This window comes from Lissotriton helveticus, chromosome 11 (genome assembly GCF_964261635.1).
Source record: "Lissotriton helveticus chromosome 11, aLisHel1.1, whole genome shotgun sequence".
In the NCBI taxonomy this organism is placed as follows: Eukaryota; Metazoa; Chordata; class Amphibia; order Caudata; family Salamandridae; genus Lissotriton; species Lissotriton helveticus.
The window spans coordinates 860,313,769-860,337,131 of NC_136072.1; the positions used below are offsets into that span (position 1 = coordinate 860,313,769).

General features: G+C 45.6%; 1 protein-coding gene across 5 annotated transcripts in view; it reads left to right on the plus strand.

The window, feature by feature from the left end:
* Positions 1 to 23,363, plus strand: part of TAOK3 (TAO kinase 3) — a 1,265,547-nt gene that overhangs the window by 965,008 nt on the left and 277,176 nt on the right. The gene's annotated exons all lie outside the window — the stretch shown is intronic.

Here is a 23,363-nt window from a genome sequence, read left to right on the forward strand (position 1 = left end):
TAGATATGCCAGTTTAACTAGTGTATACAGTAGATGAAAAGATACTTGCCACAAATGTTCTGGTTTGGAGGAGGATTCTCCCCATAACTGGGTTGGCAGCATTCGTCCTGTATCTTGAATATCCATGATCAGCTTGTACCAGGTTGCTACCTTCTGTTGCTTAACTGTCATCAGATGTTCTTTCAGCTCATTTGTTCCTCCTTTGTACTCAACCACCGATTGTGCCCAGCTCTGTAACTGTAGAAATTTGAACTTGGACACCTTCATTTGAGTTGTTTGTTGGAACAGCTCCCAGGAGAGTATTTTGGCTTCTAAAGAGATCTAGCCCCCTTCTGTAATACCAGCTTTCCTTAGGCTCACTTCCAGTTTATCTTTAAGCATTCAAGGGATCCCCGGGATCCCCATATTGGAGGCATATCTACTATAATACGGTAGATATATTGCCCATCGGATCTGTTCCCAGTCGGATCTGTTCCCATAGTTGGTCTGCATCCCCATTCCTTTTAATCAAATTTTTCCTATAGAACTTTTGGTGCCCAAACTTAAACATGAATTTCAGCCCTCTATTTCCCACCTCCTTATGCAAGGACTCCCAGAGCGTTTCACTCCCTGACTCCTCTTTATCAGATAGAAGAAATGTACATTTTTTTAACTGAACGGCCCAGGCATATAATTGGAAGTCTTGGAGTGCAATGTCCCCCTTGTCGTACTTCTTCCTCAACTTCCTCCTTGCAATTCAAATGTCATTTGCTGCCCATATAAAATAGTCTACTTTACTGTGAAGTTTTGTAAACCAACTGTTCTAAAGTAAAGAGGTATCATATTAAAAAGGAAAGTGAATTTAGGGAGAATTGACATTTTAATCAAGTTGGACCTTCCATGAATTGTTAGTGGAAGATGTGACCAGACTGCTAGTCATCTATTAATTTCCCTCATCGTTCTATTAAAGTTTAGTTCTGCCAGTTCTGCTAATGAATGGCCCACTACTATACCCAAATAGTTTATTTCACTCTTTATTGATTTGTGCCTCACCTCTGAGTTCCAGACCATTATTTCTGTATTAGTGGAGTTTCCTTCATAGCCCGCTACCTTGATCTTAGCTTTTCTAGAGTTGGGGTAAGATCATGTGTATAGATCATCACGTCATCAGCATATAGAGATATCTTTTTCCGCCAAGAACCAAACTCAAAGGGGGAGATTTGTGGATGCCTCCAAATCTTTTCTGCAAAGTGTTCAATATATAAATTGAACACTGAGACAGAGGGCACCCTTGTCTAGTCCCTCTTGTTATTTTAAAACTCTGTATTAGATTCCCATTCAGCAGAATCCTTGCCATAGGGGCTTTATAAGTCTCATGCATGGGCCTTCACAATTTAGCACCCATCTCATAGTTGTTAAGCATAGAAAATAGAAATTGCCAATTCACCCTGTCAAATGCCATAGTGGCATCAAGAGTAAAAACCACCACGGGAATTTTATTTTCCAGTGCCAAATGTATTGTACCTATAAGCTTGTGAGTTAGTTGGTGCATACATCTACCTTTTATGAATCCTTTTTAGGTCTCGCCTAAGCGCGCGGAAGCGCGTTCTCGCCGAGAACCTATTGTGGCCGTGTCTGCTTCCCAGGAGACAATCCTGGCCACGCGCATCGCCTTGGAGGCGATTTGAAACTGCCACACGCTCGCGAACGCGAGCTGTGGCCAGGCGCTGTCTCCCTGGGAAGCTCAAAACACTACACACGCATGCGCATACACACAGACACACACACAAGGGCACACGCACGCACATACATACAGACCCCCCCACACACATACACACACGCGCACACACACACACACACACACACACAAGTGCACCGAGGCGGCCCCCCTCCTCCCCCCCCACCACCGTCACCGTCGCACACATACATACACACACGAGCATACACACACGCGAGTGCACCAAGCCCCCCCAGCCCTTTGGAACTTACCTGACCAATCTCGGGGGACTCTGCTCTCAACACGCGGCGCGCAACCTCCTGCTGGCGGCCCCGGGGCTCTCCACCGCTCACAGGAGCCCCGGGCCGCGAAACGCATTGACTCCGCCTGCCTCCTCTTCCGGTCCGGATGCGGCCCCGCCCCCGTCACAGGCGACCTTGCCTGACTTCCGGTGCGGCCGTGGCGGGATTCCGGGGGCATTTTCTGACAAGAGCACTTATCCATGCTGGCTGGACTCCATTTGATTCTTTTTGTTAACTGGTCCACGTTTAAATCAAGAGAGCAGCCTGCTAATTTGTAATTTGTAATTCTTGTGCGTCATTGCTCCTATGTTGATATCTATGGAAATGGGGAGGTGGTCACTCACTTGTTTGCTGGACCTTACAGGTTATTCGTCTTTTTAGCAGGTCTTTACTTAAAAAGATATAGTGTAGAGTTGAATTGTCTTTGAAATTGTGAATTGATTTGCACCCTTTGGCCCTTTCTAAATTGGATTATCCCAGGTCAAATTCTTTGAGGCAAGCTTGTAATAAGGTTTGTTGATGGTCGCCCTGGGTTGCCTAACACTGGCCCATGTCTCGGGTGTTAAAGACTCCAACCACTATGCACTTGTGCATCAGTTGCTCATATAGGAATATTTTTATTTGTTCAATAATGTTCTTGATATTGGCCCTTTTTACATTACATTGAGCTATTGGCAATGCCATTTATTCATATGTTTTAAAAACAAAACCATAAATAAAAATGTCATGAGCAATGCCAATAGCTCTAACTTTATCAATGCCGAGACCATTGCATTGTAAATGCTTGTTAATCTTCTGTTACCAATCTCCCTATTACCTTACTCAATCTATTGGCTAAATACTGGCATAAAATTTATCATCGCAATTCAATAGCGATATTGGCCTAAAGCCCTCACAGGAGTTTAGGTCTTTCCCTGGTTTTAATATTAATGTGACTACTGCTTCCTCCCAAGACAGAGGGCACCCTTGTCTAGTCCCTCTTGTTATTTTAAAACTCTGTATTAGATTCCCATTCAGAGGAATCCTTGCCATAGGGCCTTTATAAGTCTCATGCATGGGCCTACAAAATTTAGCACCCATCTCATAGCGGTTAAGCATAGAAAATAGAAATTGCCAATTCACCCTGTCAAATGCCTTAGTGGCATCAAGAGTAATAACAACCAGGGGAATTTTATTTTCCAGTGCCAAATCTATTGTACCTATAAGCTTGTGAGTTAGCTGGTGCATACATCTACCTTTTATGAATCCTTTTTGATCTTCTGTTACCAATCTCCCTATTACCTTACTCAATCTATTGGCTAAATACTGGCATAAAATTTGTCATTGCAATTCAATAGCGATATTGGCCTAAAGCCCTCACAGGAGTTTAGGTCTTTCCCTGGTTTTAATATTAATGTGACTACTGCTTCCTCCCAAGACCTTGGTAGGGTAGGTCTGTCTTCCCAAATCTCAACAAGAAACTGAGTCAATATTGGAAATAGAGTATCACTAAGTTTTAAGTAAAATTTGTTTGGAAGCCCATCTGGGCCAGCTGCTTTATTTTTTTTCCCTTGCGTATAGCGGAGTATAGCTCACTCCATACTAGGTCGACTTCTAAAACGTCTTTTTCCTCATTAAGAGAGTTTCACCACTAACTGACCCTCGAGTCAGTACTAACCTGATCTTCCGAAAACCCCAGATCCTCTGTCTATGGATCAAAGAAGTCAACAAATTCTTGCTCCATCTCATGTCTGTCTCTCGAGCTCTTTACAGATTTTCTGCATATTATCTAATTTATCAGATTACTTACAGTCTCCTGTTTCGACTTCCACGCCAAATGTTTCCCTGCATTTTCACTATATACTAAATGCGCTAGTTTACTGGCTTCCCAACTTGCTTTGGCCCTACTATCTAGAATATTATCCGATAGAGACTACTATCCGCAGATTCCTTAACGTAGAATTATCCCCAGGCGTGAGACTGGATCCGGAAACCTTTTGCCCAGCATCCATGTGCGCCGGAGGGACGGCATCACGCGGCTCTGCCCAGGCGTCGCCCGCATATGTGATGTCAACGAGGTCACATAAGTCCCAAACCGGCGCGCCTACGTCAGTTTTCTCCTTTTCCGCGTGCAACTCAGATCTGGTTCATGCTCTGGGCCTGTTTAGACCTTTCCCTTCTATCCTTACTTGTGTTGTGGGAACAGTGTGCGCATGCCTTCCGGGCTTAAAGACTTGTTCGTCTTGTGGATGCTTGATGTCGGCGACGGACCCTCACCTCATTTGCATGTGGGGCTTGGAGGAGGATCACGACTCCACTGATAGCGAGGCGTGCCAGCGGTTGAAGCCAAAGTCGCGGCGGGAACGTCGAATGAAACTTCTTTTGGCTCGTATGTCCAGGTCGGCTTCGTCGCCTCGCTCAGCCTCTGCAGAAGGTTATCGGAGCAGCCGTCGTAGTCTTAATCCTCATCCCTCTCCTGTGCTGTAAGAACGTCGCTCCCCTGTGGGCAAGTGTCGCAGTTTGTCCCCGAGGGCTGGTTTCTGGCTTGTTGGGGGCGTGGGCTCTCCGCGGGTGATGCGGCCCTGCGGATTGTTCCCCTATCCACTGTTTCGCGGTGAGGGGTGTCGAGAGCCCAGATGGAGGGATATACGGCGGTTTTGCAGGCCTCGCTGGTTGCTCCTCTTCCTCCTTCTCCTCCTGGTACGTCAGCGGATCCCTTGCATGGTGCAAGGCCTTCCGCTGCTTCACCGGTGGCTCCGGCCCTGGCGCCGACTGGTTCGGATCCAGACTTTGCAGGATGTTGTGCCATTGGGGTGCGGCCCTTAGGGGTTCCCTCCTGGCTTCGCCGCAAACTCCTACAGGAGTCCCAGTGGTGTCCCGAGAGGGCGCTGGGGCTCAGGTCGTCTCCCCGAGCCCCTCTCGGCCCTTTGACATGGTGATCCTGTCTAAGGCCGAGGTGACACCGCTATGGCCCCGGCAGCTGCTGGCCCTGGCTGCGCCACAGGTGTCGGTGGACCCCCGTCGTCCCGTCATGGGTCGAGGCTGGCAGGAGACCCCTCCTGCCTCCCCGGGCTCCTCTCGTTTCTCCGCGCAGGCTGCTGCCTCGTCGGAGGTTGAGTCGAGGCCGGTGCCGCCGCAGGGGTTGGAGGGCCCCTCTCGTCCCCTTGTGGGGCGAGGCTGGCGGGGGACTCCTGGTCGGTCCCCGGGTCCCTCTCGTCCCTCCGCGCATGCGGATGCCTCGCCGGAGGTCGAGTCTGCCTTAGAGCCGCCGTGGGGATCCATGGAACTCTCTCGTTCCCTCATGGGTCGAGGTTGGCGTGGGACCCCTTGTCGCTCCCCGGTTGCTTCTCGTTCCTCCACGCAGGCGGCTGCCTCGTTGGAGGTCGGCGCCGTGTAAAGAGGTGGAGGCCTGTCCGGCGTCTCCTGTGGTGTTGGATGACGATGACGACGTACTGCTCCAGGTTGCGAATTCTACAGCACCGGCCAGGCGTCAGATTACGGATTCGTCTTCGGACGTCCCCTCTTCTCCGGAGGTTACACGCCTGCTGGTGTCATCCTCACCGGAGATGGGCCGCCGCGTCGTGGCTTTCTCCCCTGCATCATCGAAGGACGGCTTCATGCTGTCGCCGCGGTTTTCGCCAGAGGAACAAGTTCCCCCACTCTTCAGTGCCCATTTCCCCGCGGATCATCTTTTGGAGGTTCTCCACCAGGGCTCTGGTGGAAGGAAACTGCTGCTCTCCTTTGAAGATTCGCTCCATTCTTCTCTGATGGGGACTTCGGGGCGCCCCGCCACAGGAGATCCGGTGCGCCAACACCATCTCCATCGACACCTTCCGGCGCCACCTGACCCAACGTGTCTTTTCCTACACCCCTCTGCCAGTGGGCCCCTGTTGCAGACCGCCTTTCCTTCCCTACCGTCTATGTTGGCTCCACCTTCCCAGGAGGCCCGCTAGCTAGACTCTTGGGGCCGCAATATGTTTACTTTGACCAGTGCGGCTCTGAGGGCCCTTAACACTTTGTGTGTTGTGCAGGGCCACCTCTTGTTTGTGGGACTCGGCAGAATCACTTGGATCTGCAGCTTCTCAGGAGGGTGCTGGTGTTGATTTGCGACACCATGCGTTAGAGGGCCAGGAGCTGGCGGCATTGATTCTGCGCTCCGCTCTGGACATCTCGGAGGTGCTGGGTCGTGCCATGGCTTCTTCGGTGGCCCTTCGCCGCCATGCGTGGTTTCGGGACAGTGTGCTTCCAGAAAATGTGCAGGAACTGGTGGATCTTCCCTTTGATGGCACCCTTCTGTTCCACGCCCCGGCGGACTCAGCCATCCAGAGGTTCTTGGCGGGGCTTCCTCTTCCTCCTCCTCTTTCTTCCCCCGCCTCAGTGACCGGTGAGTCGGGCTACCTCTTGATGATGCTCTTCCTTTGTGGGCGAGTCGCCCTCATTGTTGTAGTTCTGTGTGTATTATGGCTTCTCAAGCCCTCCTTGTTGAGGCTGTGGTTCTTTTGGCTGCTGGACGGCCCTTCTTTGCTGTCTGTGTTTTTGCTTTAGCTGCCCCAGATTGGCCGTGAGATTAGGCCTTCTGTTTTTCTCTTGGGCTGCTTGATAAGCCTTCTACAGGGGGTTTCTTCCCCTTGTCTTTTTTCTGTTGTCCTCTGCTGCGGAAGTTCTTCCAAAGAGGGTTCCCATGTCTTGGGACTTAACTTACCCTATGTGGGGTAGTGGTAGCTGTTATATAGCTTATGCTGAGCTGAGGGGTTTTGGTCGCCTACGGGCTTCTGCTCTCCATGGCGTTCATGTATGTCGCAGGTGCAATTTCCACTTGCTGGATTAGACTGTCTTGGTGGTGCCCCGGGGTGTCTTCCTCAGGGACGCTGCGCTGTGTGCTAGGTCTGACCTGCAGTTCTGCGACCTAGCATCGTGGCTCTGGTTCTGCTTCTTGAGTCGTGTGCACTGACTCCTCGCTGCGGTGTGTCCGGGCCCTTCTTCAACTGCATGTTCTCCTTCTTGGAGGCTGAGATAGTGTGTTTCTCCTTCTTCTTCCTGGTGTACCCTGGCCGGTCTTCCAGGGGGCCCCGGGCTGTTTTCCTGCTTCCGACTGTTTTCTTGCTGTCGGCGCCGTTCTGTCTGGTCTGTTGCCTTACGACTGTGGTGGGCTTGCCTTCTTTTCCCTCATTTCCTTGGGCCCTCTAGGTATTCTTTTCCTCTTACTTGCCCTGGCATTGGTTGGAGGTTCTGTTGCCTTGTAGGGGCGTGGGGTGCTTCAGGCCTCCCCTGGCTTGCCCTTGGTTCCTCTGTTGAGAGTGAACGGGCTACCTTACCTCTTTTTCTTTCTTCTTCCCCGCCCCCCTTGGGGTCGGTAGTGTTCTGCTTGTGGGGGCGCCCCCTTTCCTGAGAGGGACGAGGCTCTTCGCCTCTCTGTTGGATTAGTCCCCTGTGGGACCCTCTGTTATGTCCAGGCTGGTGAGGTCCTTTCGCAGACCCTCCTTCCCCGGGGGTATGGCTACGGTATCTATTCTATGTTAAGGAATCGGTAATGATGTATCTGGTAGAGACGATTCTAGCTGCACATTCCTTCCCGGCCCGCCCTTCCTCCCCGTTCTGCAAGGACCCTTCGTTTGGTCTTCTGCACTCGCTTCCCGCGGGGTGGCTATGTCTCTGGTGGGTTTATTCCTTGTTCTTTTGATAGACTGTTCTGTCCTGTTTCTTGTTCCTTCCCCCTCTATTGGCGCTTTGGAGGATGGATCTAGGGGTACTCCTGTGCCCCTCTGTTCTGGCTGTTCCAGGTTGGAGGCTTGCCTTTCCTCTCGTTCCCTCCCTCCATCCCTCCCTCTTGGTTTCCAAGGGTCCTGGGGCCTCTGCTAACCTCTGAGTTGGGATCCCCTGGTCGTGCCGGGGTTGTCGCACTCTGTGCCGGGGTTGCCTTGGAGGTTGTCGTTCCCGGTTTGTCTTGGAATTGGTGCCCAATGGTTATTATGGATTGGGGTCATGGCCCTACTACATGTCATTGTGACATTTTTGCTTGTGTCACTTGTCTCGGGGGGGGGGTTGGGGGTCTACATGCTGGCAGGGTGGCTGCTCAGGGTTCTTTCTTCTTTCATGCCTTTGGGTACTGCAGTGTTGACACTACTCCTTTTGGTGTTTGTCACCATTCCTTTTTCCAATTTTTCAGCTCTATCGCACACTGTTCCTATACTCCCACAGTTTTGTCATGGCTCCACGTTGTGGCACGGAAAAGTTCTCAGAAGAAAACTGACGTAGGCGCGCCGGGGTGGGACTTGTGACCTCTTTGACGTCACGTACGTGGGCGACGCCTGGGTGGAGCCATGTGATGCCACCCCCCCCGGCGCGCAGGGATGCAGGTGCAAAACGTTTCCGGATCCAGTCTCACGCCTGGGAATAATTCTATGTTAAGGAATCTGCAGCTAGAATCGTCTCTACCAGATACATCATTACCGAAGGTAAGTAATTCGTACGTTAAGGGCACACTTATGCTTTAAAATTTCTTCCTGTGGTTTCTCTTTCAAATCATCCTGTTCTTGTGTTCCCCCGCACTTCTCGTCTAAAGCTTCTATCTTATATTTCAACCACTTTCCTGTAATACTTTAACTTCTGTGCCGTGAGACTAGTTATAATCCCTCTTATAAACGCCTTCTATGACTCCCACATAATATGGCTAGGTGCTGAAAAAAACTCTTTTGGTTTCTCCCTTAATATTTCTATAATATTCTGATCACTTTGTAATGTCCATCTCCTTTAATTTCTGCCAGCCTCAACTTTTAATTCTAGGAATACTGCTGCGTGGTCCGATAGGTGGGCAGGGACGGGTTTCATTCCTCTGGCATCTGTTCTCAATAAAATACCTTGCAAGATAAAATCAATCCTGGAAAAGTGTACCCCTGTTCAGTATAATTCATTTCCCTCCATATATATCATATTTCGACCCGTCTCATTAGGCACTTAACATATGTATGCATTCTAGGGTTGAATTTTGATCTGCTAATATTAGACCTATCTAAGTGATTATTCATTACTACGTTTAAGTCTTCAGACCAAATAATCGAGTATTGTAACTGCATCAATTCTGAGGCCAAAGTTTGTATGGGTTCTATATCGTCCACATTTGGTGCGTAATATCCTACAAGAGAGTAATGTGTCCCGAATATTCTCAGAGTTGCGACCACCCATCTGCCTCTCTTATCCACTTTCCATTCCAAAATTAATATCTCTGCTCGATTTTTCGTTAGTATGATAACTCCTTTAGTATAACAGTGTTGGTCGGAACATACCATTTGTCCGAGCCACCTCTGTTTTTAAAAAAAGGCTAAACATTCTGATTTAGGTAAATGTGATGCCTGAAGTAGTAGTATTTGGGCGGGGGCATCCTTGAGATATTGAATAATTTCATCTCTACTCCTTTTGACCCGTAGCCCATTAACATTCCAGGACAGGATCCGAATGCTCTTATTACCTATTGCATGTGGTTGATTGCCTCTTATAATGTTCTGCGTCTTACATATTAATTAAGGCAATGGGACTTTTAAAAAACAAAAAAAATCCCTTATGCTCCCTACCATGTGCTGCCATCACCCACCCTCCTACCTGGAGAACCCTATCTCTACCTTCCTCAGCTAACTTAGCCATTTTGGCCCTATCCAGGAAGGAGATATTTATGTTTTTACGCTAATCAAAACTAAAACGAGAAGAAAAAGGGGAAATGGGAGATGGGGAGTGGGAAAAAGCCAGTATTCTTTACATTATTAGACCTTAATTCAGTGTAAGCTTTTCCAGTACAATAACGCATCGGCCTCCTCATGATCTCTTAGGTTATACATTTTATTGTTTATCGTCACTCACAGAGTGGCCGAAAATCTCACCTGGGCTATTCCTTACATTTTCCTGAAAATGTCCATTCTTTTTCCAAGCTCCCATTGTCTATTCAGAGTTGCTTGAGAAATATCTGATCGAATGCTGAAGGAAACTCCTCCCTCACCAGGGTCCCAGCTTTAAGGACTTTATTTTGGATTTTATCTTCAATAGTATACGTGAGGAAGTTCACTATGATCCTGCGTGGTTTTGTTTTATTTGCATCTTTCCTCAGTGGATCCCAATGTATTCTTTGGATATCCTGCTACAGATGCTCAGCCGACCCCTCCTAGACCCCACTAGAATTTAACAAATCAACTGCAAATGCTTTGATGTCCTCCCTCTCACTACCCTCGGGTACATTAAGAACTCTAATGTTATTACCCCTTGCTTTATTTTCTAATGACTCCAGTTTATCCTGATTATCCTTCAACCTGCGTTTTAAGTTATTCAGCTCTCTTCCGTCCCTTGTGATAGTTTCTTGTAATTCTACTACTGTGGACTCTAGTACCTGTGTTCTTTGGGATAAGAACTCCAGCTTCTCTGCTAGTTCCTTGCAGACACCCTGGATTTCCTTCTGGTTTGCTTGAAATATAGAACATTTGTGTTTAACTTCCTCTGCGAGTGATTTCATTAAGAGCTTCAAAGAATTAACCTGCGAGTCATGTGTAGTAGGGTAATGGGGAGTTAACTGTGGTTGGGCTTTTCCTTCCGTTTGAGATGAAAGACTGGGTTCAGGTCCTACTTCAGCTGGTTCCGCTTGTGGTACTTTGTTCTTTCCCATTATCAAGCTTAATTCCCCAGATCTATCTTCGTTTATGTCAACATCAGCTAGGCATTGAAACCAGTTAGGACTAAACAGATCCGTGGGCCTCTCCTGCCCCACCATTTTGATCTGACAAGGCCAGTTAGGACTAAACAGGATTTGTGGGGCCTCTCCTGCCCCACCATTTTGATCTGACAATGTTACCACATCTCTAACCTCCCTACCCTCAGACCCATCTACTGTTGTTGACATGGCTCCCACAGAACGGGGGAGTCGTGGTAACTACCAATAGGGAGTTTTTCTCAGAACCCCTTTCCTGCAACTTAAAATAGGATCTGAGAGACCGGGTGACTTTTAAAGTTTTAGTTTTCGGGTGGGGGAGGAGACTATCTTGCTCCCTTTTTGAGTATGCGGTGACCCGGATGAGCTTCTCCATCCTGGGATGCTGTAGGGTTAACCTTTTTTTTATCTTTGGCTCTTTATTTTTTGTTTTAACTGCTGACACTTCCACCTTCTTCTCTTAAGTGGTTTACTCTTTTGTACAGTTGAGGTCCCCACCTCCAAAGCCTCCAGCACTTCCCAAAGTGTATCTATTCAGCTTGTGGCCCTTTTGACTCTTCCTCCTCATTAGCCACACTCCCAACATTGCCCTACCTGTAGGGTGTTCGACCTGGCAATGTTCACTCCCTTTTCCAGATAATTGGCCGTTGCTTCAACTCTTTCACCCCTAAGCAGCTCTTCTTCACTGTTACCAACACCCTTTCGCCACACAGGGAGTCCCCCAGCTTTCCCAGCACACTCCAAGACCCCCACACTCTCCCCACCGATGCTCCAACTCCTCCAGGCAAGCCTTGGGATGAGTTTGCACACTCTTCTCAGCACCTGGGCTGCCCATCTCCAGAACCCGCTCTCAGCGTAATTCTCCAGCAGGCCTGAAGCCTGTAGGTGCCCAGGAGTCACTCACCGCACTTCCCCCCGAACGCGCAACCAGGAGAGATTTGGGTAAGGATAAACTTCTTGATTCCTTCTTTAACTAACCCCCACTTCCCAGCTCTACAAATCTGTTCTCTCCTTCCTCCTGACATCAGATGTGCGCCGTCTTCAGGACCTAAGTATCTTCCTCAAACCGCTCCCTCCCTATTCCCTCGCAGGCTCACTGGCAGCCGCTAGCTGTCTGCCATGTTCTTTCAAGCCCCAGTGGTTCTTTTATGATTTCAAGACTCTATGTTCTTGTGTTTGTATTAGTCACCAGCCTTCCCTTGGGAGGGCTTCCCCTTTCTTTTTGTCACCCCCACCATGAGGAGTGTTGGTTACTCTCGTCTTGACCCAGTGGTCTACCTTCTTCCTCGAGCCTTGAGGAGAAAGTAGATCTAGGTCTACCAAGTACTGATCTAATTTCTCAGGTACACAATTAGTCAACAGATGCACTTTGATAAAAAGATTATAAAGCCCATCATAGTTGTGCTACCTTTCAACTAGCCACCTAGTGTTTTCCCTGTAAAGTCTACAAAATCGACCCAAATCTGACTCTGGTTTTTTTATTTATTTAAAACTGCTTTTATTGAGAACGAAGTGGACTCTGGGTCTTTGAGTCTCCAGGAACCTGATCCTGTACTCCTCAGTGGTGAGTCCAAAGCCCTCAATCAGGATATCCTTCATGAGGTCTTAAGACTTAGCATCTGCCTCATTCAGTGTCAGGAGCCGATCCCTACACTTTCCTGACAACAGCTTCCAGAGAAGAGAGCCCCAATATTTGGTTGAGTTGCCTCAGTTTTCAAGCCCTCCTGAAGGCCTTACACAATTTGGTGATATGCCCCCATCTGTGTATTTGGGGACAATCCCTTTGGGGATTTTAGGGTTGAAAGCTTAATCTTTCACACTATTTATGTTGCTGCCACCAGAGCTCTTTCTTTCTCTATTGCTAGGAGTTCAGCTTTTAAGGTTATCCTCTTGACTAGCTTTTGAAGATCTATACCTTCACTGTCTATTTCTCCTGGGGTACCATCAGTACTGCCAATGCTGCTTTCAGTAGGATTCTGTTGAACTCATTTCCGATGTCATCCACCTCAGCATCCTCTGCCCCTTCTCCAAGAGGGTTTTCTTCCTCAGCCAGGGACCCAGCATTTTCTGTGAGCAGTCTTTGCTGATATGCCTTTGTGGTTCTAGGTACCATGGTCGTGTTCCATGGTTGGCAAAGGGACTTTAAGTTGGGACAACTTAAGGTTCTTGTAGGGCCCCAGGTTGAGCTCCTGGGAAGGACCTTCCTCAAACATGATATTAAAGTAGTTGGGACCGTTTTAGAATGCTACAAAAAATTTGAAGTACTTTCTCAAGGCCTAACTAACTTAAAATCTGAATCAGAAAAAAGTTTTAGGTTACAGGCAATTTTGGATTCCATAGTGGGATCACTCATTAACCATATGGTACAGCAGTTGTCAAGTCTTGTTCCCCATCGCTGCACCTCCAATGTAGGAATCCGGCTCTTTAAATGGAATGCCAAAAAGCGGTATATTGTGGAAAGAGTCCAGGTATTCCCTTACTAGTGGACAGGGGCATGCTCTAGCAATTCCAAGATGCTCTTCTAGGCGGTAGTGTGGTAGAGCAGCTTTAGGCTTATCAGAGAGTAGTGTTAGACATCTGCACATACACACAATAGTCATTAAATGAGGCACTCAACTCGGCGATCCACACCAATTTATAAATAGAACTTGTATCTTTATATAACTTTTGGCACCAAGATCATCACGCTCCGGTAAGTACTTTTTAAAATAGCCGGTTTGAAGAAAACAGGTTTTTGATATCTTAAATCATAATTGAAGCACTTCACACTATGTTAACTTAATAAGAAGTGCTGGCTGTCCTCCCAGGCTTTGGAGGATCAGCAGCTGGCAGGGCGAGACGACTTTGGCGCAATTGTTGAGAGTAGGCGAACAGGCCGCCAGGGATGATGTCAAGTTAGTTGCTTATACTACAGTTCTTGCTTTCGCAGCTCTTTGGCCCTTCTTCTTATTTTGGTCTCCACAGTCTGATTTCCTGGTACCAGGTCTCCCATAAATACTGAATTTAGAAGTGTTTAAGATGCTATGGGGTAGTAGCTGATGGGCTATTTACCCCTGGGGTCACTACAAACAGTATATGACTACTTCCTGGAAGAAGTGGGCATAACCCTATTCCAGCAATCCTAAATTTGACATCGCCAAGGTGGTCACTTCTGAAGTCACATCCAGTTCAGGTAGCCCAGTTAGGGGGTGGTACTCGTCTGACGGTGGGCATACCGTCTTGCTTAGCTAATTTTTCCGCCTGTCCATGTACCAAAGGACTCTGGAAAAAAGGGGGTTGATTTCCATTCCTATGAGAGTAGCAAGATTTGCATACCAAAGGAAGTAGGCCGCTTTGAAGCTTTCCCTCTCAGAATGGTAATTCGCAGGTCATCCATCCTGTAGGCTGGGGTGCAAGGCACCGGCTGCTCAAGCATACTTGGTTTATGGCCCCGGAGAGCAAAGGCCCTCACACTTGGGGGCCAGACTCGTCTCTGGTGCCAGGCTGGTTAGAACCAGTCAGTCGGCACACCAGTGGCTGGTAAATTTTAAGGGGGCATCTCTAAGGGGATCTCTGTGTGCATGTATTACTCAACTCTGACAATTACATCATTGCAGGTTTAATAATAAGAGATGTTTGATACCAAACCACCCTTATTTCAGTGAAGCCATCATATAGCCGATTCAGAAAAGGGGGTGGTGATGAACAGAGTGCCTGAATTAAGCAGACCACTCTTACCCAGTCCAAAGATCAGGGCTTGATCCATCACCGTTTTTTAGCTCACTGCACCATCCCAGCTCAGAACTTGGCTATATGCAAATTAGTCTGTTCCTGTCCCAGTGCATGATGGGAACAGGGCAAACCAAACTACCAAGCCAATTCTTATACTGGGAAGGAAACAAGCTTCCGGGGACCGGTTTCTGCCATTTCAGGCGTCGTCGGCCCGGCTTGCTTGAATCCTGATGGTGCAATGAGCAAGGGACTCACATCTGAGTATACCCTTCCACGCTTATGGTGGACAAAATGATTCAGAAAAGGGGGTGGTGATGAACAGAGTGCCTGAATTAAGCAGACCACTCTTACCCAGTCCAAAGATCAGTGCTTGATCCATCACCGTTTTTTAGCTCACTGCACCATCCCAGCTCAGAACTTGGCTATATGCAAATTAGTCTGTTCCTGTCCCAGTGCATGATGGGAACAGGGCAAACCAAACTACCAAGCCAATTCTTATACTGGGAAGGAAACAAGCTTCCGGGGACCGGTTTCTGCCATTTCAGGCGTCGTCGGCCCGGCTTGCTTGAATCCTGATGGTGCAATGAGCAAGGGACTCACATCTGAGTATATCCTTCCACGCTTATGGTGGACAAAATGATTCAGAAAAGGGGGTGGTGATGAACAGAGTGCCTGAATTAAGCAGACCACCCTTACCCAGTCCAAAGATCAGGGCTTGATCCATCACCGTTTTTTAGCTCACTGCACCCTCCCAGCTCAGAACTTGGCTATATGCAAATTAGTCTGTTCCTGTCCCAGTGCATGATGGGAACAGGGCAAACCAAACTACCAAGCCAATTCTTATACTGGGAAGGAAACAAGCTTCCGGGGACCGGTTTCTGCCATTTCAGGCGTCGTCGGCCCGGCTTGCTTGAATCCTGATGGTGCAATGAGCAAGGGACTCACATCTGAGTATACCCTTCCATGCTTATGGTGGACAAAATGATTCAGAAAAGGGGGTGGTGATGAACAGAGTGCCTGAATTAAGCAGACCACTCTTACCCAGTCCAAAGATCAGGGCTTGATCCATCACCGTTTTTTAGCTCACTGCACCATCCCAGCTCAGAACTTGGCTATATGCAAATTAGTCTGTTCCTGTCCCAGTGCATGATGGGAACAGGGCAAACCAAACTACCCAGCCAATTCTTATACTGGGAAGGAAACAAGCTTCCGGGGACCGGTTTCTGCCATTTCAGGCGTCGAAGGGTATACTCAGACATGAGTCCCTTGCTCACCGCTCCATCAGGATTCAAGCAAGCCGGGCCGGCTAGGAAGAACTATCAACAACAGGTTTAATGAAAAAATCAACATATTGAGGAAGTGGTTTCAAAATGTAATATCATCCCAAAACTATAGGATGGCCTGGAGGGTGAGTTGAGTTTAGATAGTACATATAGGGCAGGCACTGCCATCCTTTTTATTAAAAAATGTGGATTCTTTTAAACGTAACAAGTCTTTATCAATGTCTTTATGTTAAGAGTGGCATCATTTAGAAGTGATAATGATTGGGTACATTTAATTGCCTGAATACCTTCTCATTCTAGTCCGTTTTGTTATTTAGAACAATGCCTAGGTCTTTATCAGTGGGTTTGATATCAAGATCTTTAATAGAGTGTAGTTTGCGAAGGGAAGACTGTTGATCTTTAGATAAATTGGTTTTCTAAAACTTAAGTCTAATTCATTAAGTACTGCATTTTCTTAGGTTAGAATGTCTTTAGATACCATATGATTACTTGGATAAAAAGTAGAAGGGGGTATGTAAACCCATGGTATCAAAAATTGGCAACGTTTCATTTTTTGCGGAAAAATGTTTCAAACAAATTGAACAGAAGAAACAATACAATTCAATCTGTGCATCAAATAAACCGAGTACGGAGGTCTCCATGTCAGTTAAAGTGTGTGAGGAGAGGTTAAATGTAGGCATAGACATGTCCCTGTCTACCACTCATAGTGATTGCTGGTCTGTCTTTGGCCAGTAGTATATTGGTTCCTGTACCAGCCTCTTCTCCCACCTACCTTTCTTCAGCGAGGGCCTAAGCCCCTCTGCCCTTGTCCTAAATAAGTTTGACTCGAGGTGGACAGTTGACCGTTCTAGCCAAAGCCTGTGGATTACGGCCTGATTGGTCACTGTCTGAATCCGAACATGTATCTAAAATGGTTTCACACGAGATGGGGTAAAAATCTTTTCTAAGATAAGATATGTCCTTTCCTTAATATATCTTTTGATATCCTTTTGAGGTTTATCTCTTTTTTTTGTCACATTAACTTTTTAAAATTCTTATATTGTTTGTTCGACTGTTTGAGGAAGAGTTTTGACATTAGTGATTGTTTGATCATTTGCAATTTTCTAGACCATCAATCTCTTTTTTTGATCTGTTTAAGAGCTGTCCCAATACTTAGTAACATCTATGCCCTTGAACTTTTGAAACTCAAGTTGTTTTTAAACTCTCCTCTTCAGTGGAGATAACTGGAATATTTTTAAGCTGAAGTCTCATCGGAATAATATTTGAGTTGAGACAATTATTTAAGAATTCACCACTTGGAAAGATAACTAAAGTAAATTATTTTTAAAATATTATAGATAAAGCATTCCCCTGTTGACCTTTCTCATTGTTAGTATAAATATATATAGCATAACTCCTATGCGTGTCCTGTATCCTTCTACCAAAATGTGAGGTGACATCTGGATCATATTTGAAATATTAAACCTGGATTTCAGGTTGTCACAGAAGAAATACGGTCTAGTTTTCCAGCTAATTCTATTTGCAAGGCTTGAAATCTGTAAACATAAATAAAATTGTTTAGAGGTCCTTCTGAGTCTTGGTTGGGACCTATAATTAAACCTTACTGCGAGTGGATCATGAAAGGCATTTGGGTCCGGGAATCTGTATTTTGGAAGAGTCCAATAGTTCAGTGAGAATACCAAATGAGGAACTTTATACAAATATATACATCCCAAAGTTACATGAGAACGGAAAATTCCCCTTTGTCAAGTTGTAACAGGAGGCACTCATTAGGAGCTGAAGTAATTTTCCCATTTTGTTGTTTTTCTTTTCTGCCTCACACTATTCTGCCCTCAAGCCCAGTATACTGAGGTAGCTCCCCCGTCTGTGGCACTTCCTTATGGCAGCGTCAGTCCTGCATGCCCAAGGCTCTTCTATGTGTCGTGGTGGAGTTGTAAGCTCTCCTCAGGGACTGGAAAGCTGAATATTGCATGCATTTCTGTGAGAAAAAAGTATGTGCATTAAGCTTCAGAGAAATGAGGTAATCTTCTAGAAACAAGCTGAAAGATGAAGGCTGGTTCCTAATGTAATATCTGTGTGCATTTACTTTAAATGCACTTCTCCCAGCACTTTATTAGTACGGCCATTCATTTGCAATTTGCCTGTTTACCAAAATTAAGAAACCGTTGACTATGTATTTATTTATTTTTATTAGTAGTAATTTTTTGGTACACTAGAAATTAAACACAACAGTAAATGGCACAAATGGAAGTTCATGGCTAAACAATCAGGTGAGTAACTAACAAGAAAGATGTCCGCTTCACAAACTAAAAGCTGGAAAGGTTAGGACAGGAAGCCAGCCACATCAAAATTTATGGGTCGCGATAGGAGGAGTCTCCACTGTTAACTTAAAATAAAGGACAAGACGAGCATAACGCATGCTCCTGCAACTCTGAGGCGGTGGCTTTGCAAACTTTCATTGTCCCCCGCAGCCCTACATGGAAGCCCTATTTAGCCCAGAGCCAATTATTGTTTGTATGTTATGGAAACTCTTTGTCCTCATCACATTCTGTAGGGGGGGCACCTTCATTTGGCGATAAGCCGCTGGTGCATGTCGGTCACCGGTAAGGTGCTGCTAGTCTGAACTTCCTTACCTGAATCCACACAGCATGTTTTCTTATTATTAGATTCTAGTTTTCTTAATTTGAATAATTCATAGTTTAGTAAAATATAGTAACGTTCTATTAATCAAGTTAATTCATATACAACTAAATAGTATTTTCTGCATCCTCATATAATCAAATTCAACTACGTTTGTACAAATCATTCGAGTCAGCATCCATCAGCTTTGAAATACATGTAGTGTTAAGTGACAGGATGTCCTGGATGTAAAATTCACTTTGAAAACATCCTAAATTACGATTTGCAATTAATCAGGGGTTCCCGACCTTCTGCTTGTATTCTACAAACTCTCTCCATTTTAGAGAGACCCAGCAAGAGCACCTTTTGCTGTCAACGCATGCTTCTAGATCATTCACCTTCATCGCTGCACTTCTACTTGTATGATTTTATTTCAACGATAGCCCAAAAGACTGTGATATTGTAAACTGTAACTTCCATCGCACCATTTCTTTTAGCAGTCATCTTGAGAATCATGCCTCCTTTGGCATGAGTTAGGGTCCTTTATCTTGACTGCCTTGGAAAAACCTGTAATCTGTCATCCATAACTACTCACAGTAATTGATACTACCTATAGATATTATTCACTTCAGTGTTTGGGTGTCTAATTTCAAGCCTCTTATTTAACAGTTTATTGTATCTTATTCAGGTCTATTTGGAGGTCAACGTATCTTAAATCAGGCAATGGCATGCTGCCCGCTAAGGGAGCAGGAATGTCCTCATCCTCTAATCTCTTTATCAAACCAGTAAACAGGTTATTATGCACCATTCCAAAAGACAAACTAATTATTTTGTTTGTACCTGGCATTTAATTAGATTGAGAAGAATTCAAATAAGTAAAATGTTCTTAAAATTCTTAAGACATTTGGAATACAACTACTACTAGCATAATTAGTTTTGGAGTTATAAAAATGTTTTTGGGCAATTTGCTATGTCTTCTGCTTGTCATTGATGAAGAAAACAATGGAAAAAGAAACACCATCCGAGCACAGAGGACAACTAGTAGGTGGAAAATGTTGAAGGTCAGTGGCTGACAGAAGTTTCAGATAGGTGGCAGAAGAGAAGGCAGTGTAAAGAATCAATGAAAGAACAGGGCAGAGAATGGTAATAATAGTTTGGCTTAAAGCAGATGAAGGTGTATTATGGAAAGAATAAAAATGTGGAGATAAGTGGGATTGGCAACTCCCCTCTTTTCTTTTTTTGATATGCTGGCAAGTGGAGTGGGGTGGGGGTGAGGGATTGTTTTAGGCAACTGGCTGAAAAATGTAGTGATGCTGATAAGCAAAACCATCAGATAGCTAAGTGGAACAATTTTGTAGACCAAGACCGGCTATCCTCCTGTACCCAAATAGAACAGACCCTGGGTTGCAATCAATACCAAAAGGATTAAGTGTGGAGCACAGGTGCAAGACTGAGGCCATCAACATGTCCAGGATCTCCTACAAATTGAGAAGGTGGTAGAATATGTCACACCTTTCATAGTCTCGAGAATCTTAAAGGGAGCCTGTATATCTACTGAGAGACACACAACATTCTCCTCTTCGGGCCCAATAAAAAAAGACAGAGCCCAAAAATCCTACATATTGGCCAGGAAATGGATTGGCCTCTCGAGAAAAAGCAAAAAAGAGTTATAGAAAGATCCCAGATTTGTCTTCCACTGAGAGCATTCCATCACATGTTGCCACGTTTCTGCTTGAGGAAATCGCCAGTTCCATTATGAGAGTTTTGGAAGTGTGATTTGGTAGTCTGTACAACTACGACAGCAATTATATTATGCTGTGGTGTTTTGCACATCATTATGGCTTAGCCACATTTGCTCCATAATCCTGTGGCTTCATGTTTCGAATTTTAGCACAAAGTAAATTGTTTGTAGTTAACAGTTGAAGTCCCTTCCTAACAGTCGACTAATTGCATTTCATTTGGTTATTTCTGTATATGGGTTTTGAACTGATACTACAGAGGTAAAAAACCTTGGCACAAACACAGTTAAAGTGTAAAAATGACGAATCAATAAAGTAATACTATCACAAAATATGCCACATTTAACTGTATAATCTGCCTATTTTGTGACCTTGTCAAGCCTGCTGCATAATTTGGTACACCCCTGAAGCATATCTGGAATTTAAAATACAACACCTTTGTCCATGCTAGTGTCCTCCTTTGCAATGTATGGGAGGATTTAGCACTATAGAGGAGTGGGCTGTATCTTCAAGTGCATCCATCACGTTTTGATAACTACTACAATTTTCAGAGACCAGGATTCAGAATTCCATTATGCTTCTAACACCGCTTTCCACAGGTTCCCTGTCATATCTTTGTATTCTGTTTGCTCTACTGTCTGTACTGTGCCGTAACAGTATGGAGTTAGACTTGGTGTTACTGTGTAAGGTATGTGATATAAGGCAGTAAGCTGGCAAAGTGGATGAAACTGAGAAAGGAGGATGTCCTGTTTCTAGTGGAGCATCTTCACCTTTTATTAACAAGTATTGAATAAATCAGAAGCTATTAGTTTATACCTTATGAACTATGCTTTATTCTTGTATTCCGAAGGCCATATTTGTTTGCACCAATCCCTTCCTTGCATTCCCTTTTATAGATAAATATAGACTCACCCATTTGTTTAATCACTTACAGAAATGATTTAGGAAACCTATTCAGACACAGGGACTTACGTAGAGGCAAAATTCAACAAACCTTTTACATTAATTATAATAACCTGATTTTTTGTATAATGCGTAATTCTTCTTCTGGTGGATACGTATACCTGCAGATGGCCCTTCCACCCCACCCCAAACTCTGAATATTCCCAGGCGCTAGACTGGATCTGGTGGAAACGTTCATCATAGCTCTCCTTTGTGGGCAGGTGACTCTGACCTGATCTTGGCTCCAGAAGCAGAGCAGGTGTAATGTAAGTGGAACCATGTAGTGCCACCCCAGCACACCAACAGCAGTTCCCTTTTAGCTGCACTTTCAATGCGGATCCGAAGATGCCCTCTGTATTTTTTTTATGGTTCTTCTGACTTTTTTTAGCCAAAGCTTAAAACAGTGCAGTGCTTAGGAATGTCTTCCCCAAGAAAGTTAGACTTTGAGCCTTGCCACTCCTACAACAGACATATGTCCATTTCCAACCCCCCAAAAGGTCTGACTTTCATGCCTGGGTCCAAAGCATGACTCAAGTCATGTAAGAAATGCAGCTTTCTCATGTTCTCCAGTGCCATAAAGGAGTGGGAAGCCAAGCTTTTTATGCCCTACTGCCTACCAAATGATGTTTTGAGTTCTGAGTTCGAGATCTGCCTCACAGTTGCATGCCTCACCATCCTCCTAGAAGGAGAGGTGGAAATGCAACAAGAGAAGGGATAATGGGAACACTCTTCAACCTCTAGGACAGACCCCTGTGTCAGTGCCTCCTCAGACAGGGCACTCGAAGACCTAGACAATCCTTTGTCAGTGCCTTCCAAGGCAGAGCAATAAAAAACTAACCAATGAGGTCTGATGCAGAGAGGAATCTCAACTTGGACCCGCACCATGTCAGACCAATTGTCAAACATTGAATGATATTTTGGGATCTGATTCAGATCATATCCTGATGAGTCAAGAAATGTCTCATGATGACATGAGTGGGACAGCAGATGTGCTGCCCCCTCCATCTTCAGACACTCCTACATTCCTGCCATTGTGAAATGCTAGTGGGTGGATAGATCCCCAGAGATGGAGAGGTAATGTCCTGCAGGGCCAGGCCTATTGAAGGCAACTTTCTTCTGTGTGATCATAAGAAAAACAGAGGAAGTATTGTAACAGCCCCTACTAACAGTAGAAGCCAGTTCCAACATATTGAGAGAGGTCCTCCAGCCTGGTATCGTGGTGTCAGAACCATAGTTCATGTTTGAGTTCTTGCTTTACCCTAATAGGTTGGCTTGGGACAAGCCTACCTCTGCTCCATCTGTTACCCTACTGACTGCCAGGGCATATAGACCCACTCCAGTAGATCCAGTTTTTCCTTTGGCACACCCCCACCTGAAAGCTTGTTAGCACCACCTTCATCATATACCACACAAAAAACAGATGCATCATCTGTGTGCCACTTCTGACAGGGTGTCCAAAACACTGCACGCCTGCTTGCCTTGTAGGCCCATGGCTTGTCGGAAATTGCTAATGTGGCGGTGCCAAGTTTACCCGACCACCTGCAACACCATTTTGCTGAAGTAGTGAAGGATGGTCAGGATGCCTCCTTGAAAAACATCTGGGCTGGCTTTGTGGCCAGAGCCATGGGTACCTCCACAGCCTTGAGGAGAAATGCATGAGTTATCTGGTGATGTGCAGTCATGGACATGCCTTTTGTTGGGGCTTGTCTGTTTTAGAGACCAAGCAGTCTTTGCCTTAGAGAGATTCACGCTGGTAGGACTACTGCTTGTCTCTTGGGTCTGCAATCCCAGGTACTACAGACTACAGAGAGGTTCGGAAATTTTGTGGCTTCTCAAAAGGGGTTGCCTTTCTGCATTATCAGCCTTCCCAGCCCTTTCAACAACCAAATCTATTTATGCTGTAGTACATACTCGGAGGTAAAGGAAGAGGCAAACAAACCCAGCAACCCTTCTCCTAATTCTCTTGTCTTTATCCACACCTCCTGGTTGCTTAGCACATGCCTATAGGATCTGGCAGGTTGGCAAAAGTTTTTGCAGGCTTTCTAAATACCGGAGCCGACAATCTGGTACAGCATCATCTTGCAGACTGCGAGTGGTTTTCTAGATCAGTTCTTTTTTTTTTTTTACTTTGATTGACCCCCACGCAATCTTTACTGGAACCTGGGGACCACCAATGAATCATTGAGTCATTATTGAAGCCGGGGACCCTCACTGAGTAATTACTAGATGTCTGGGACCACAGCCTAAGCATTTTCGAAAACTTGAACTGCAAAACAATACACAAAAATACAGAAACAAGCAATTGTCAAATACACTAATGATTTTGTTTTTTCATTCTCAAATATGGAAGTAATTTTTTTTTTATATAAGAATAGTGCAGCTTTTCTATGTGCAAGTGATGCCACT